General features: G+C 44.6%; 1 long non-coding RNA gene across 1 annotated transcript in view; it reads right to left on the reverse strand.

The window, feature by feature from the left end:
• Window positions 1-17308, reverse strand: part of LOC146866837 (uncharacterized) — a 47411-nt gene extending 30103 nt beyond the window's left edge. Inside the window, exon 1 of the long non-coding RNA XR_014960633.1 lies at window positions 17245-17308. This is a non-coding gene — a long non-coding RNA (uncharacterized LOC146866837). The remainder of the gene's footprint in view (window positions 1-17244) is intronic.
• Between the last annotated feature and the right edge of the window lie 1582 nt (window positions 17309-18890).

The raw sequence follows: 18890 nt of genomic DNA on the forward strand, positions 1-18890 counted from the left end.
AGGTCGCCATCTCAGCAAAACGGAGGCTGATCCAATTAAAGATCTTACATCAAGTGTATCTTTCCAGTCCTAGATTGGTACTGATGGGCAGGAGCGAAGAGGGGTTGTGTAAAAGACAATGCGGCCTAGAGGGGTCCTTTCTACACATTATCTGGGAATGTCCATTAATCCACAACTATTGGGGAAAAGTTCATGAATGTATGAGCGCAGTATGGGGGGTGGAACTTCGACTCAAAGCCAAAAGGTGTCTCCTGAATGTTTGGGAGCCCACGGACTTGACCATCAAGGGTAAACTCTGGGCAACGCTTGGCCAGATGGTAGCTAAGCGGAATATCGCCCGTCTTTAGGGAGCAGCAACACCATCGACACTGAACGCCTGGAAGAATGATATGGACTGGTGTATGGTACAGGAGAAAACGGTATATGTAGCACGTGGCTGTTCCCGAAAATGGATAGTGCTCTGGACTAAATGGAATATTTGTGAGCCCCCACATGTCCCCTCCTCTGACGAACCATTGACACCCTGATATGTATAGACAACGACCATCCTGTTTTACCCCACTGAGACAATGTACGAAGTAGCTGCTTGATTTGCGAGTTTGTGACACAACTGTAATTAATGATTTACTGTATGCAATGACCAATCCACCTGAATTCTTCGATAAAAAGATTTTATTAAAAAAAAACCAAAAAAAACCCTTGGAGTGAAATGGGACGCGGACATGTCGATGAAGTCCCAGGTCCAAGCAGTGGCTGGCACATGTTTTGGGCTACTGAAAACGATGAGGAACTTTCTCCTCTTACTTCCAGTCTTGGATAGGAAAACCGTAGTCCAAGCCATAATAATGTCAAGGTTAGACTACGTTAACGTTCTGTACCTAGGCCTCCCTGATTACCTACTTGGCCGCCTGCATGTGGTACAAAACGCGGCAGCAAGGGCTGTTCTTATGGTTGACCCGAGGACACACATGAGGCCTCATTTGATGTCCCTGCACTGGCTTCTGGAGTGGGAGAGGGTTAATTTTAAGGCCCTGGTGCAGGCCTTTAAGGCCTTTCACAACATAGGGGCCCCTTATATCAGGAATAGAATTCAGCCCTATGCACCATCCAGAACCTTGCGGTCCTGGACTCAGAGGTTGTCGATCGTGCCTCAGTTCGCTCATGCGTGCATGGGTGGACTCTCTTTCCAGGTTGCGGCCTCAAAGCTATTGAATAGCCTGCTGCCCTCCCTGAGACAGGTGCAAGATCTCCTTAGCTTTAGGAAAAAGCTAAAAATGTGGCTTTTTCTACATTAGATGAAGCACCCACACTGTTCTGTCTATGGGGTCAAGTCAGCGCCGGGACACTCTCAGGAATAGCTGTGTGCTTTACAAATACCCTGTAACATAACATAACATTGTGCCGCCGCATGAACAGGACACCCCTACAACCTTCGGAGTCTATTCTACTGGGTTGTAAGTGTATCAGCCATTGCGATATATATATAGAGCGACCACGCGTCATTACGTGCTACCAATCTCTAATCTGGCTGTAACAAACACTATCATGTTTGGGTTCAAACATGTTAGAATCATACCCCCACACCTGTAAAGCTCCTCCAGGAGGACCTTAGTGCTCCCAGTACCAGTCTTCTAGACACGGACAGCACAACATGGCTGCTGCCTACCAGAGACACAATTGTGCCCTCCTGCTGCTGAGCCAGGCTCGAGCAAGGGAAGGCAGAACAATAGGTATCCTGTCACAAGGGGGTGTGACCACTTCCCAGACAGGGTTTAGGGTTAAGTGTATTAGGGCCAGGTGGGAGCACTTGCCAGTGCCACTCAGTCTGCTTGTAGGGCACATTTGGTGCCCTACTTGCATAGTCCAGTTCAAACCAGCTCAGGGAGCTGTTGGCTCCCGCGCTAGTGTGAAACTGAACAAAAGACATGGGAGTATGTCAATGTTAATTTTAATGAGTCTTATAAAGTGCATGAATATCCGCAGGTGTCTTGGAAGAAATATAGGCTTTTAGCTGTTTTCAATATTCAGCAGATTAGAGGCATTTTTGATCGCAGGTGGTAGGGCATTCCACGCTTTTGCCATCCCCAGAAAAAAAACTCCTGCTGTCCCAAGTGGACAGTCGGAATCTGGAAACAACAATAAGTTTAGCTGAAGCTGATCGCATGGTTCTAAATGGGTTACACTACTTGAAGCTATGCTGCAAATAGGCCAGCCTAAGCCGTGAAGTGCTTTGTAAGCGAAACAGAGAGCCTTGAAAGTGCATCACTGTCTAATTGGGAGCCAATGCAAATTCTCAATGGCTAAAGAAACAGAGTGATATTTGAGTAATTTTAGTAGAAGCCTGGCTGCTGAATTTTGCAAAATCCTCAGCCTGTCAAGAGTGTACTGGGGGGCTGTGAGACATAGACTGTTGCAGTAGTCTAATTTAAAGGTGACAAGTGATATAATTAGAATGTTTTGCAGATGGACTGAATAAAAGGGAAAATCTTTTTTAACATCCTTAAAGTATAGGATGTTGACGAAGAGAGAGCATTTACATGAATATTGTTGGTCAATTTGTGGTCAATCAAAACTCCCAGATTCCGAGCTTTAGTTGTGGGAGAGGGCAGATTGCCCATATCTACTGCCCAAAATGAAAGCGTCCAAAAGTGGGTTTGCGATACAAAGAGTTTTATCTGCATTCAACTTAAGACAGTTCCTACTCATCCAAGTGGAGACAGCTTGTATGCAGTCGTAGAATCTGTTGTTGACTCCTTGATCTTTTTTGGCCATGGATACGACAATCTGGGTGTCGTCTGCATAAGATGTTAAAGAAAAAACGAAATTCTTGATGAGGTTAGCAAGGGGTGTGATATAAATGTTGAATAAAGTAGGGCTAAGTGAAGAGTCCTGCGGAACTCCACAAGGAAAAGAGAAGGCCTGAGATATGTACTCGCCAAGTTTGACAGATTGTTCTCCTTCAATGGGAAAAGATTTTAAAAGGGTCCAAGCAGTACCACTAACGTTTTCAAAGAAAAAACAATCAGCCTAAAAAAAGTGGTTACATAGTGCAAAAGTGGTTCAGTATCCTCCCCACTGTCCGACCCTGAATCCTTCTAACCCTCTCACTATGATACTTAAGGACTTACCTGTGGGTAGGTCTCTAGATTCATTGTGGGATGAGATTCATTTCTAGACACCACTTCTTCTTTGAACTTTTTGGCACTCTGGACTTCACTAAAATTCGCTCTGGGCATCCAGGCTGCAACTGGGAAGACTCCTGCTGCTCCTGATCTTGCCGCCCTGCTCGTCTGCTGCAAAGTCCATGACTGTGCTCCATACAGGAACCTTCCAAGGTCTGTGGGCATCCAAGACACCTGAAAGAATCTCCCTTGAAGTGAAGGAGTCACTTCCCTGCATCTGCAGGCACCGCAACTAAGCTGACCGGTCTGATGTTGCTGGGCCCCCACGGACTCTGACAGGCTCAGCAGCACAGGTGGTAGTTCTTCTCATCCTTCGAGGCCTGCCCTGCCCTCTCACCAAGTTTAAGGCCAGTATCCCTTGTCGGAACCAAAGGAACTGAACACCTGTGCACTGCAAGGGCGTGTTGACTTCCTTCTAACAAGATCTGTGGGCTCCAAGTAGTCCCCACCTCAGGCATATCCAGTCACCAAGATCTTTGTCCTCATTGCAGCATTTGCATCGTGGGCTTGCATCTTTGGTGAGCTGCTCAAGGTCCTCGTGCCACTCCAGTGCCTCTGGCCTGTGTGTCCTCTTGAGGGTAATCTTTGAATTCTGTCCCCGGCACTTCTAAGTCTTCTGGGTATAGTCTTGACTCGAGTCGTGGTTCGCATACCACTATTTTAGTATACGCTTTGTTCTCCCCCTGGTGCCCGCTGTGTATTTTGTGATACTTACCTGTTTCCATTGAAAAGTATTGTGTGCATTGTGTATATCTCCAGCAAGGAGTGAGTGTCTTCTAAGAAATACATATTTTTATAAATACACTGTGTGTTTTTTTTTTCACTTACATAGATGATTATGTTCTGGTAAAACAATCTGCTTTACACTCCTTCTGGACTTAGCCTGAAGGCTGTTCTCCACAGCTACCACTTTACCAGAGCTTTATAAGGTTGTCTAAGAGCACTAAAATCAAGGGTTGTCTGGATTGGTGCAGGGTGCCCACTTACATAAGTGTACATCCTATATCAAGCTAGCTTCTCACAAACCATGAGAGTAAAATTGAACTGCCCGGTCTGTATTGTTTAATTTTCTTTGTTCAGTGTTACGGTTGGCATTAATGTGATGTACTTAGTTAGAGCTTCTGTGTTTGCAATTTTGGTTTTGTGTCTAATTCCAATTGTTTTGTGTTTTCTTTTTTGTTAAAAAATGTGATGGCGGTATGCGTGGACTGGTGTTTGGCTGGTGGTGTGCGTAGACTGGTGCTTGGCTGGTGTTGTGTGTGAGAGGGTGCTTGGCTGGCGGTGTGTTAGCCAGTGCATGGCTGGTGGTGTGTGTGAGCTGACAATTGGGTGGCGGTGAGTGAGTAGTGACTTGCTGCTGGCCATTACACACAAAATTATCTAGCACAAAATTACTTAGTTTTGCAAGATGGGCACATGTGTTTTTGGTCCGAGGCTCAGCGCCCATTAGGGGAAACTGACCAAACCTACATATGCCTGAACTCCTCCGGGTGTCTAGTTTTCCAAAATGTCTGGGCATGGTATGTTTCCCTAGATGGCCCGAGCCCGCGGTCAAATACACAGATGCCCCCCTAGCAAAACCAGTTCATTCTGTGCTAGATAATTTTGATGTCTCCACAATTAGCTTTGGGCCCTTCCATGTCGCAGGCACTTGACCCACCCACACAAGTGAGGTATTGTTTTTATCAGGAGACCTAGGGAAAGGCTGAGTGGTAGGAAATTGATGTTAGCTCAGTGATCCCACAACCCAAATTCATGTTAGCCCAGTGATCCCACAACTATCCAACACAGGGAAGTGTGATTTCTTTAACTAAATTTGATGTTTGCAGGGGATTCAGGGTAAGAAAACTTTGGGAGATTCACGCATGCCACACCTCCCTGGACTCCCCCCGGTGTCTAGTTTTCAGAAATGTCTGGGTATGATAGGTTTCCCTAGATGGTAGCTGACCCCGGACCAAAAACGCAGGTGGCCCCCTTGCAAAACGAGGTCTTTTGTGATCGATAATTTTGGTGTCTCCAAGTAAGTTTTAGGCCATTTCCTGCTGAGGGCACTAGACATACCCACACAAGTGGGGTACCATTATTATTGGAATACATGGGGGAATGCTGGGTGGGTAGACGTTTATGGGTCCCCGCAGAATCCAGAACTTTCCATTACACAAATGTGAGGAAAATGTGTTTTTAGACATATTTTCAGGTTTGCAAGAGATTCTGAATAACATAACCTGGTGAGAGCCACACAAGTCACCCCATCCCAGCTTACCCTGAGTCTATAGTTTTCCATAGGTGCTGGCTGAGCTACGGCCTAAAATCCTCAGCTAGGCACATTAGAAAAAAAAGGTCAGTTTTACTGTGGAAAAGTTAACCCCGGGAGTAGTGGGCGTAGCGGGGCTATGCAGAGGGCCACGGAGTTGAGAACAAACTCCATGGAGCTTTTCTACGCCACCCGCCTCCCACCCCCTATTAACAATTGCTTAAAACTGAAATAAAACTACTTTTAAAGTAAATAAACCACTTACCTTGGCTGCAGCATCCCCGGGCTGCTCTCCTCCTCTTTATCGCTGTCTCTGGGGAAACTGCGCATGCGACAGCGCCCCTGTGTGCCCATTTCTCACAAGAAATGTGCATGCACGGGCTCGCGCATGCGCAGTTTGCTTAGAGACAGGGGTGGGAGGCGGGGGCTGGCCAACTCCGCTCCGCCGCGGAGTGTGCAAAGATTTGCCTACTCCGCGTTCTCCGAGGAACGCAGAGTAGGCCAATCTCCATACACTCCGCGGGCGGAGCGGAGGTCTCCGCCCGGAGTTAGGAAAAACTGTGGTGTGTTCATTTTTGGTTTTGGGACATTTCCTGTCGCTCCCACTAGCCCTACCCACACAAGCGAGGTACCATTTGTAACGAGAGACTTGTGGAAATGCTGGGTGGAAGGAAGTTTGTGGCTCCCTTCAGATTCCAGAGCGTTCCATCACAGAAAACTGAGGAAAAAGTGGATTTTTTTTACACAAAGTTTGAGGTTTGCAAGAGATTCTGGGAAACAAAACTTGGTAAAAGCCACACAAGTTGCCTCATCCTGGTTTTCCCTCGGAGTCTCATTTTAAAAAATATACAGGTTTGCTAAGTTTCCCAAGGTGCCGGTTGAGCTAGAGCCCAAAATCCACAGCTAGGCACATTGAAAAAAAGGGTCAGTTTTCCGTAGAAAAATGTGGTGTATCCACAATGCGTTTTGAGATGTTTCCTGTCGCAGGCCACTAGGCCTACCCACTCAAATTGAGGTACCATTTTTATCGGGAGACTGGTTGAAATGCTGGGTGGAAGGAAGTTTGTGGCTACCTTCAGATTCCAGAGCTTTCCATCACAGAAATGTGAGGAAAATGTGTTTTTTTAGACAACGTTTTAGGGTTGGCAGGCATTCTGGGTAAGAGAACCTGGTGAAAGCCACACAAGTAACCCCATCCTGGATGCCCCTGAATGACTAGTTTTTGAAAATGTACAGGTTCACTAGGTTTCCCTAGGTGGCGGGTGAGCTAGGGCCCGAAATTCAAATCAGTCTAGCACCAATCCTATAGTGTATGTTGTCTAAATGCGCAGATCCTATATAGGTTTATAGGAACTACACAACAGCACACAATGAAAATGCATTGGAAGGCCCAGCTCAGTTATTGGCTCTGGGTACCTTGGGTTCTTGGTGAACCTACAAGCCCTATATATGCCCATAACTAGAAGGATCCAGCAGACATAACAGTATGTTGCTTTCTCAAATCTGGCATAGTTAGAAGAAGTTAAGGTGAAAACGTTGGCACAAATGTTTTTTTCTCAACTTAATTTCAATATTTTTTTATTTCACTGTTAATTTTTATGATAAAACATTTAAATATCTACACAGATGACTTCTTGCTGAATTCAAAATGTTGCCTACCTTTCATAAATGATTAGCTTGTGAAAGCACTAAAAATAGGAAATATAGGCTATGTCCAAGTAAAATGACAAAACTGTGTGGAAAATTTAGGGTTTCTGACAAAAGTCTGCCTGTACTGAAAGCTGGGAAGATGGTTATTTTAGCACCACAAACCCATTTGCAAGAAAAAATACTAACTCTTCTGCATCACTGTTTTCCATTATTCTAAAAAAAAACATTTAGCTGTATTTTGGCTGATTAATCAGTCTCCTCCAGGGGAATCTACAAACCCTGTGTTCCTTTAGAATCATCAGGCTGCTGGAAAAAAGGACATCAATTAGCACCTTATGTAGCACGGGGAAGAGGGGCCTAGCAGTGAATAGGTAAATAGGGGGCTAAATTTCTGAAGGCAATGGATAAACTCAGCCACGAAATTGCTGCTACTTTTTGGCAGAGAGAAAAATATTTATTGAATTGTCATCCATAAAAATCCTATATTCTAGCACCGTTCTGTTTGTCCTGGTTGTGAGGGAAATGCACTACTTTGCATTTCTAACATAATATGAGAACCGAAGGCAAAGGAAAGATTTGTTCCTACTATTTCTGATCCAAATTCTAATTACCTTACTGCATGTGCCTTATACTGTGTTGTAGTGAAGCACAGAAGTGCTAGAGTTTTACGATAATATTCGTACAATCAGAGAGCAACAGAGCAATAAGACTCTTTTGTAGCTCTTGACACTGGAAATGGCAGCACACCCTTCTTCAGCCCTCCCTTGCTGCAAAGAATGATGGGAAGAAAAAAGTGTACAATCTACGTTTACCTGGAGGGGAGTCTGTTTTCATCATATATGTAAGAGGAGCCACGTCAGGCGGCTCAGCTAAGTCACCACCCAATATCTCCTTCAGTGAGTGCCTCATCCTGTGAATTTAGAATTGTGTGAGCTGTGTGCCCTGCTGTTCCGTCGTCTCTGCCTCACCCCACGTTTCCACTGTACCATCCGAAAACATATCCCCTATTGTCTTAATAGTTAGAGAGTTAAGGGCCCGAACCACCCCCCTTTCTTGACATGGCAGCAGCCATAGGCACCATTGCAGTGGTGTCAGTGGGGACTATAAAATAGCACCTGCTTGCAATTTCAGGAGATGGTGCCAAGGGTGCACTGTTGCGTTAACGGAATCCAGTATTCCAGTTCTACAGTCAGGTGGGTTAACCAGGAGAATTGGCAATGGGAGAGGTGCCGCCACCACCTTCTCTACATGAATGTGAGGGGTGCCAATGGGTCCATGAATCCAGTAGTGTGTGTGCGCGCATTGCGCCACTCTGTAGTACAAATCTAGGTCTGGAGCACCCAACCCGCACATGTGGTATGGTATCTTAAGTATTTCCCACCTGACTCTAGCGTGCTTCCCAGCCCAAGCCAATCTGACTAACAGGGATGTAATCGTTCGGAAAAATGAACATGGGAGGACCATTGGGATATTAGCAAATAAAAACAAGAACCGGGGCAGCAGAACCAACACCTGCATAATCGAGACTCTACCTGCAAACAACAAAGGTAGGCGAATCCATCGTTCAACGTCCTCCTCCAGTGCACTGACTGCTCTCCCATAGTTTTCCATGAAAACTATTTCCAAGTCTGTGTGGACCTTGATTCCCAGATAACGCACAGAGTCAGACGTCCATTGCACTGGATATTCAGGGGTAAATGAAGTTGTTGAGGAGGTGAGCGGGAACATAATCAATTTAGTCCAATTGACCTTAAGTCCTGACAGCGCTCCAAACTTAACTACTTCATGTAGTACTGGTGACAGATTGCGGTCTGGGTCCCTAAGATAAAGCAACGTATCATTAGCGGAGGTGGAAATAATTAAGTTATAGCTGGGAAAACGTATGCCCCTATGACTGTGGTATTCTCGGAGAGCGCAGGCTAAGAGTTCCGCCACCAAAGTGTACAGCATCGGGGATAGCGGACACCCTTGACGCGTGCCTCTAGTTATACTAATCAAGTCAGCAACCATGCTACCAATTCAAATTCTGGCTGTGGAGGAATTGTATAGGACTCCCACCATTTGTAAAAAGATTACTCCCAGTCCTAGCCTACCCAGTACTTGCTTCATGAACAGGCACTCTACAGAATCAAACGCTTTTTCCATGTCGAGAAACACAGCTATTGCTTGAATATCCTGTCTAGTATGTTGTATTGCCCCAAACACCATTCTCGGATTATATGTTAAGTTCTGTGATGGGACCAACCCAGCCTGCTGTGGCGCAACTAATAGCGGAACCAGTGGAATAAGTCGTTTCGCTAAAATCTTCGCATATATTTTTGTGTCACCCATATATATCTTTATTGCGTGATTTAAAAGTAAACCATTGCAAGTACAAACATTTAAAAGGTTCAAGATTGCATTTAGAATGGTGAATTCATTAAAAGTCAATATGTATGGATAATAACAAATGAAACTTCAGTTTAAAAAGTCATATTCATAAAAAGCCAGCAACAGCAAGTAAAAATTTGGCAGCATTATTCCAATGGGGGGTCGCAGACTCTGGGCAGCTCAGTATGTTTTTTTGCAGCGCGCTCCATAAATCTTACTAGGGCACAATTTAATTTAGTGTTCCTAGGATCGAAACAGGCCAAAACTGCTGCTCTACAGCTTCTAATCATGTTTCTATTCCAATGATGCTTGAGTAGAGCCCGTCTCTCTGTCAATAGTAGAGGGCACAGGCATATGATATGTATGATGTCTTCTTTATGGGTCCCGCAAAGTCGGCAATGAACTTTTCCATGTTCTCTTTTCCATTTTGGCCAGTGAGTCAACAGGTTAATAACTCCCAGTCTCAGTTTTAAAAAACTTAGTTTCATCCGAGCACTAAACGATATAGTAAGGTACGGCTGTGGAAATAGCAAGGCATAGGATTGAAGGGTCATCCACCCATGACTTCTTTTGGCAAGGCTGGCTTTGTCTTCCACTATTGATAATTGTTTGGTGCTGATTTTCGGTAGCCTTTTAAATTCCATCTGACTGGCGTGCAGGATCCAGAGGTCATTTAGGCACAGGGTTTTTAAGCCTTTTGACCAGTATTCATGACCTGCTCGCCATAAGTTGTTGTCAATGCTGGCCCACAAATGGTATCCTAAACTTCCCTCCTTTGATAACCTCAATTTGTGACAGCACACGAGAAAAGACATGGCTCTGGCCAATCCTTGTTTGAAGATGCCAAATTCCAACCTAATTTGTGCCGGTGATGTATGGTTTGGTAATTTGAACACAGACCTGTAGATCTTAGTAATTATTTTGTCCAGATGGTCACTGTCCAATCCTTTTAAAGCTTCACTGCCGTAAGTTAGGGTAGGAATGATTTTTGCCTGAGCCACCTGAAGTGTGGGTGCAAGAGTAGGGCCTTGTAGTTTCTTTTGAATTAGTCTGAGTGCAAAAGCGAGTGCCGTACCCTTCCTTTTTTGCTCTTCTAGTTGGGATTTGTATTTTCCATTGTTGTTGAAAGTGACTCCAAGGTACCTTTGGCAATTTGATTCGACAATGCTTTCGTTATTCAAAGCCCAAGACAGTTTCTTAGCTTTCCTTGAGTGCACCGCTAAAATTTTCGTCTTCCTGTTGTTGATGCTAAGCTCATTGTCGTTTGAATAGTCGGAAATAGCATCCAGAAGTCTTTGCATTCCGATCTTTGTTTTACTTAACAGTACCACGTCATCAGCATATAGTAGATTTGTCAGTGGCAAGCCAGATAGTTTGGGAGCGTGGGAGTTGACCTTATTAAGAGCTTCAGGGAGGTCAGCTAGGAATAGGTTAAAAAGTGTTGGGGCCAAGACACAACCCTCTTTGAGGCCTTTTTCCGTCGGAATCGGGCGAGACAGTCTTGAGCCGTCCCCGATCTTAATTCTGACCCATGTGTCCTGGTGTAGGAGTTGTATGGCTCTTAGAAGGGCCTCTGGAATGTTGAAACTGGACAGCTTCTGCCATAGTTTACTTCTGTTGACATTGTCAAAAGCCGCTTGGTAGTCAATAAACCCCATATAAAGTGAACAAGAGCAGAATTTCGCTTGGTCAATTAAGCATGAGAGGGTCATGAGATTGACTGAGGTACCGGTGTTTATTGTGAAACCTGTTTGATTCGGGGGAATTATGGAGTTTTCATCAGCCCATGCCCTAAGTGAGTTTAGCAGCACTCCCGCAAAATACTTTGCTTCGTTGTCAATGAGTGCGATGAGACGGTAATTCCCTGGGGATTTTTTGTCCCCGCCTTTAAAGATTGGTGCAAGGATGGATCCACGCCAGGAGGGCGGTATGGTGTTGTTTTGCAGACATGTGTTGAAAAGGGGGCTTAGTTTCACAGCCCAGAAAGTTGGATCTTCCTTGAACAAAGCTTGAGGAATTCCATCTGGGCCAGGCGCGCCATCCTGACGTCCCTTTTTTATTATTTTTTCAATTTCGACCTTCTGGACTGTCACAAAATTGGCGCAGCTTTGGGTCGAATGACGTTCTTTTGTTGGTATCATTTTGTGACCTAGCTTCTTTAAGGAGTTTGAAGTGTTCAGAAGAGGTTCCAGGGCAATCTCTGTTTGTGTTAGTGTGTCCATGAGAGGGGGATTTGGATGGTTAGTGAGCAGTTCCTGGTCATTAAAGTGGGAAAAAAGATATTCAACCCACTCTATTTCAAGAATGCTCGAGGAAGCAACTTTGGATGAGCGCCCAGATGCACTATTGATTGTGCGCCAAAACCTGGCAGAGTTGTTTGTTTTAATGTCATACTGCAATGTGACCCAAAACAGATTCCATTGACTTGTGCGTAGTTCACGTTTTGCTTTCTTGAGGTGATTGCGTGCCTCTCTCAATTTTATTATTTTGCTGGGATCCGTTGGATCAGTTTTCAAGGCCCGCCATAAGCGATTCATCGATCTTTTTGCAGATAGTATCTCAGAATTCGAGCGCGGCGTATACTTTTGATCAGTTTGACTTATGTGTTTTGTTGGTTTCGCGAATCTGTCAGTAAGTTCAGTAGCAAATATTGACCAGTTGGCACATATGTTGTCCGGGCACGTTTGGCGCTCAATTATTTGTTTAGCCTCTGCTGATATGAGTTGAAGATTCTTAAAGGAGCATTTGATGCGTTTAAGGTTGATTGTGAGGCTCTCAGATGGCAAGTCCCTTACCTTTTTGTGTTGTGTAAGGCAAGTCCTCAGAATAATTTCTTGCGGGCAGTGATCACTTTCTGTTCTGTTTCCAAGACAGTATCCTGCTACTTGATGGAGCAGTGAAATGCTGACGAAGGTGTAGTCAATTAGTGAAGTGCCTTTTTTCGATAGGTAGGAGAATCGAGGTGGTATTTTTGTGTCGACATTTAGGAGGAAGAGCGGGCGATACGAGGAGCATTCAGTCGAGGGTTTATCTGGTTTTAATATTGCAACAATTAAAGGATGGCATCTGCCACTCTCGCTCATCTCCTCAAACAGCGTCTTTAAGTGCTATATGAGTAGGTCTCTAAACTCTTTGCAAAAGGAGACCGTTAGGCCATCTATGCCAAGTACGCTAACGAACTTTATCCCAGTTAGTGCTGCAGCTATTCCCTCTGCCTCCAGGGGTCGCATGAGATATTCTCTGTGCTCATTCGTCAACCAGGGCAATTTAATGTGTGCCAGATAATCTATCTTTGTGGCATCGGTTCCCTTGTTCTTTGATCGATATAATGACGAGCGATATCGCTTAAATCTGTCGGCTATCGCCGTCGGATCCACTAGTGATTCCCCTTCCTCGTTGTTAAGTTCTACAACTCCTGTTTCTTCAGCAGTGAGGCCAGGACCGAACCCGGACGCTCCCCTTCCTCATAAGTACGGGCCCTCGCATATTTACCTAGGTGTTTGATTTACGAATCGGCTGTGCAATGATATTCTTTTAGGAATGCTTGAAATTCGTCTTTCACACTTTCATCTGTGCTAGAGAGAAACCATTGTTTAAGAGATTTTAAGCTGCTCTCCAAGTCCCTAAGCCTTTTTCGGAGCACTCGACGGACCCCTGAGTGTTTAGCCATAGCAATCCCTCGGATATAAACTTTGAAAGTATCCCATACCGCAGCAAATGTGTCGACTGACCCTATATTGATCTCGAAAAAGGTTTCTATAGTTTCCGCTAGTTCAGAATTAAAAACAGTATCGAGCAGTGAATATGGGGGGAATCGCCAAGTAAAAGAGGGGATACGTTTATGTGGACTATCCATAGCCAGTAGCACCGGTGAGGGGTCTGAGAAGGTGCGAGGGAGGACAAAGCACTCATGAATATGGGTGTACAAAGCCCTTGAGGAAAACCAATAATCAATTCTAGTATGTAAATCGTGAAACACAGAGTAGTGGGTATACCCTCCCCTCCCGGACAATCTCGTTCTCCATACGTCACACAATTCTAGTTGCGTCGCCGCATCCATTATAGACCGGGCAGCTAAAGAGAGACGACGATCCGGATCTCCCGACCGATCAAGTCGTGGAACTAATACACAATTAAAGTCGCCACCCCAGAGTTGAGGGCCATTCCCATATCTACGCATCCTCTGCAGTACGTCTGCATAAAAGTTTTGGTTATCATAGTCAGGGCCCTAAATATTTACTAATACCAAATCCAGTCCCCTCCCACTGCATCTCAAGATGGCAAATCTCCCTTCCAAGTCCGTGTCCAGCGCCTACAGTTTGAATTCCTATTTCGTATTTACCGAAGTAATCACTCCCCTGGCATGAGACGTGAACTCTGCCATGTGTGTTATTCCCTGCAATCCTCTACTGTGCAGCATTCTGCTATTAAGGAGCAAGTGCGACACTTGCAATAGTGCAATATCTATGTTGCGTCTAGTGAGATAAGCTATAACCTTCCATAGCTTCCTATGGTCGTTGAGACCGTAGATATTCCAAGTTAAAATGTGTATCCTACTGGATCACGTCTGTGTCATGGTCTTTGGTAGGCAACCCCACTGCACCATGTACGTGTTCCTGGATTATACTGTGGTCTGCTGCATTGTATAATATACTATGCATGGCCGGAATAATCAACTTCTCATAAGCAACAACAAATGAATTAGGTCTCTGCATCCCCCATTCATACCCCAACTTTGCATTGGTGAGCCACCCAAAACAAAAATACCGCCCCCCGCCTACACCATGCAAACCCGAACTTAGCATAGTCGGTATCAACCTTCCCCCCATTTCCCTTAAGCAAAAAAGGCAACAGGCCATTTAGTGTGTAACACTCGGGGCGGATGTTACCCAAGCACCACAAGCTACACCAAAACGGCCAGGCAATATGCCCGCCACTAGAACTAATAAGGCACATTCTAATCAACAAAACTAGCAGGTGTTCCCCTTACAGATGAGATAGCCACAGCAGTACAATCCCTTTGAGGTATATATCCCTTATATGAAGACAAAATCCCCTTTACAGGCTATGGCTATACTTGCAAGAGTTCAAGTTGCTTAACTCCTCCGAGTCAGTCTCTGTAAGACAAAGCAGCATATAGTGCTAGCAGGCGACACCCCCCGCAGCACATCGCTTGCAGTAGAAGGATCCGCCAACTATCCCAGGCTGCTGAAAATTAGTAGACGTAGCAGACAAAGGCCCGCTCAGTCGTGTTCGTCCAAGCCGCCGCCAGACGCTCCACCAGCTGCTTCATCAAGTTTATCTGCCTCTGTACATCGCTCCCCCATTTTTTAAAAGTCTTTCAATGCTTTTTGCAGAGTTTTAGCGTCCGAGAAGATTCTATCTTTACCATTCAGCATGACTCTCAGTCTGGCGGGATACAGCATTGCATATTCTATGTTTTGATCCCGGAAATGGCACTTCAGAGAAGTAAATTGACGTCTGACTTCTTGGACCTTTGTAGTAAAGTACGGATACAGGGAGATCGCGGTGCCCTCATATTACAAAACTCCCAGGTCCCGTGCCCGGCTCAGGGCAGCATCTCTATCTCTGTAGTTTAGCAGTTTTGCTATTATCAGACGCGAAGGAGCCCCCATAGGCGGCCAAGGACCCAGCAAATGATGTGCGTGCTCCACCACAAACATTCCCGAGAAAGTTTTGCGGCACAACAGGGAAGTTAAGAATTTCTCTATAAACTGTTCCATATTGCCCGTTGAAGTTGATTCCGGCAGGCCTGTGATACGAATGCTGCTTCTCCTAGACCTGGCCTCTAGGTCTTCCGCTTTATCCTGTAGCTCCGTGAGTGCTTTAGCCATTTGTTTTTGGACTGAGTTGGTCTGAGCCTCCTCCACCTCAGTCATCCAGTGCTCGGTCATGTCAATCCGCTCTGCTTGTTTATCTTAGTGCTCCGACATTCTGTCCATGCGAAAAACAAGAGAATATATTTTACCATTAATAGTCGATAAACTCTTTTGCACTGTGGCAAAAATCTGTTTAACACCACTGGGCACATCTTCCGGGGGTTCTGCTTGGTCCAACAAGGAGCGGGACCCTTCTTCATCTCTGTTCCTGGTCAAAGAGTAGCTTCGTTTGGGTCTTATCCACTTTACCCATAATACCGCACATGAAGGTAGTGCCTGCAACTGTAAGCCGCAGGTATTTGAGTTTGGAGTATCTAGGCTGCCAGGGCTCCGCAATGTAAAGTACTGGTTTTCTTGTTAGTAGCTGCCCCAGGCTGAATCAAAGTGAGCTATCTCCCAGCAGATCACGCCAGCTGATTTCAATGTGACCAGGTCACGTCTCTGGGTCTCAAGGTGTCACTGTAGGGGGGAGCGCTAATAAAACATACATGGCATACTGCGCAGGGATAATGAAAGTACGTAATTACCTCCTCAATAGCTGGGGCGCTCTTGGGCAGCGTTATGTGACAGTCCAAGCTTCTCAACAAGGGCAGTTGAGCTTACAATAGTTGGAGCACAGCCTTAAACCGGATCGTGCTCAGGGTCTGACACCAGCTCCAGAAGTCAGTCTGCCTCCACTGCCAACTGCACTTGTGCTAAGTCTAGTTGCGCATGAGGGCAGGGTATTCAGCTCTTAGGGTGCCGCTTTACTTCCACTTATGCCAGGACCCTCTAATGATCCTCGCCTCAACTGCAGGCAGCATCAGAGGCAGGTACCCCCAGTGCCTCTGCGCATAGTCTTCTTAACACCCTCCCTGAGCGCTCTTAATCCAGCCAGGGTGAAAACACATGAAAAAGGAGCTCCGCGCTGGTCCCTGACTCCACACGTCAAGACACGCAGCAGGCACCCAGAACTCCGGGAATGGCCTTCAGGGGAAACAGAGCTCCAGTGGCAGCAGCCGTTAGCAGAAGTGGCACTTCGCGTCTGCCGCAGGTCGTGACACCTTCGTCCCAATCGCAGTAGAATTATCACATGCCAGGGATCGCCGGAGAGGCGAGCATCCGCAGCTGCATCGCCATGTACCGGGGTGATGGGCGCGTCTGGCATCAATTGAGGCCACTGCGTCACAAGTAGAGTAGCCGCTGACTCGTTCACCCACTTATCAGCAACAGCGCTCCTCGGCCGTGTCACTGGAGGGCAGCCTGGGGCTTACGCTATAGCTTCAACCAGCTTCGACGGGTGCGAGGATTCATATTGAATTAATTAGATGGCCCGCGGAGCTCTGCATTCACGCGGCCATCTTGTGCTTTTGTAAGCTTTGCCCCCAATCAACAAAATATTATTAAATCATATCCTTTAACTCAAAGTAAAACTGACGCCACTATTCCCATTACTCCTAATAAATACCGGACGGGAGGCTCATATAATATAATCAAATTAGAGATTCATTCTTCTGCAATAAAATCGGGTTACATATAATACTAGACAACAGTATTAAAATGAAGGATATTTATTATGAAATTAGAACTTTGGAAGACAAACGTATTATGTAGAATAACTACAATACCTATAACTACAATTTACGGATATGTTCAGCAATGGCAAGATAACATAAATCAGCCTAATTAATTTGTACCATATTTTAAACGTCTGTCTCAAATGAATACTCTTACTCAGATAAATGTTACTATATGCGGGATTGGGCAATCAAGTTTGTCAGACTGTAGACAAGAATATAGAGTTTTTACGTGACAAGATGAGAGCTTCAATATAAACCTTTTAAACCATCTCCCATGACCTCTTCGTCAGAGGTGAGGGCAAAAGGCTCAGTTTTTATTGCAGGTTTACCTGTAATGGTTTTTGCTCTTGTTTCTGGTGTTGGTGGTATAGTTGAAGTTGTTGTTTCTAAAACTGTAGAGAAGATTTGATTAAAAATATATATTTATTAGTAAGCTGGATTTCTAAAGGCTGTTTAAAAACAACAGACTAAAGGTCAGTGCTCATAGTGTAAAATATAATATTTTTGTAAAGTCATCCAAAACCGATGAATATCTCAGAACCACTGATTATGTTAAGGATAGGATGGCAATTGCTACTTACTGGGAGCCTGATTGGTAAAGGTATTTTCCTCTTTTGAGAATGTTTACTCTTTGTAATAGTTTACTACTTTCAGTATTCATAAAGTACAAGGGTAAACTTACAAAACCAAAAAATGTAATTTAAATATCTACAAGCACAGATTAATTCAGTTGGGTCAGTCTTATGCGAAAGCCTGAGATCCTTTGCCTAAGACCCTTTCCGGCCCTCATTAAACCCCTCTTAGTCTGCCTGATTTACAGCAACTCTAGCAGTAAGTCTCACCCTTTACATCCCGTTCCCCGGTGTCCCTTCCACATTTTCTACTAAAATCTATACTTATCTAGATGGAGTCTCTGCAGTTGGGGAGGAAAATTCTGCATATAAGTAGAAGCAAAGCTTACATTTTGTAGTACATGTTGTAGTAAGTTTCCTAGTACTACAACAAGTACCACAATGTGCAGTGTGTGAGTCAGGTCCATAATGTTTATAGAAAAATGATAACATCTGCAAAGTAGAGCTTTCACATTGCTGCATCTGCACTATATTACATATGACCTTCTGTGTGTGCACTGCACTGCACTTACTTCATATGTCCTGCTAACAGTGAAGCAATGTAAATGAAATAGATGAAGGCTGCAGGATAGGCTTATGATAGCAACCAAGACCATTGTAGACAGGTATGTTACCATTGTGACTGAACATTATGTTAGAGATTTTCAATGGCTGCAGGAGACATGAATGCTTCATGTGATTTGGTACTTTTTGCACCTTGTTAGCATATGGGAATTTAGAAAAATGTACATACTTGCGGCATTGAGTCTAATTACTGGATTGGGTCCAATAATAGGACTTTACATATATTTGCAATTATTTAAAACCTGGGGAGTCCCCTATGCTTCCCTTTCTTTTAACTCAGCTGACCTTACCAGCGTTGAGGTCAAAATCTTCAGGAGGTATTTACCCATAATTGCTATTCCTGATATTCCATCTGTTTTGTTGATGATATAGTTGTCGGTGTTCTTTTGAAAAAGGGGGAGTTAAAGTAATAACCATTTAACTAGGGGGCTATATTTCCGAAGGCAATGGATACACTCAGCCAGGAAATTGCAGCTAGTTTTTACAGAGATAAACATTTTCATTGAATTGATATCCATAACAATCCCATATTCCAGTACAGTTCTGTTGGTCCTGGCTGTGTTGGAAATGGTATTTACTGTGCGTTTATGAGAACAGCAAGAAACAATGGCAAGGGAAATATTAGCTCCTGCTATATCTGCTCCAAATTACATTTAACTTACTTTGTGTGCCTTATACTGCATTACAGTGAAGCTCAGAATAGCTAGAGTTTGATGATAATATACCTACCTTCAGAGCGCAACAGAGTAATAAGATTCTCTTATAGATTTTAAGAAAGG

This window comes from Triturus cristatus, chromosome 1_2, assembly GCF_964204655.1.
Source record: "Triturus cristatus chromosome 1_2, aTriCri1.1, whole genome shotgun sequence".
Taxonomy (NCBI): Eukaryota; Metazoa; Chordata; class Amphibia; order Caudata; family Salamandridae; genus Triturus; species Triturus cristatus.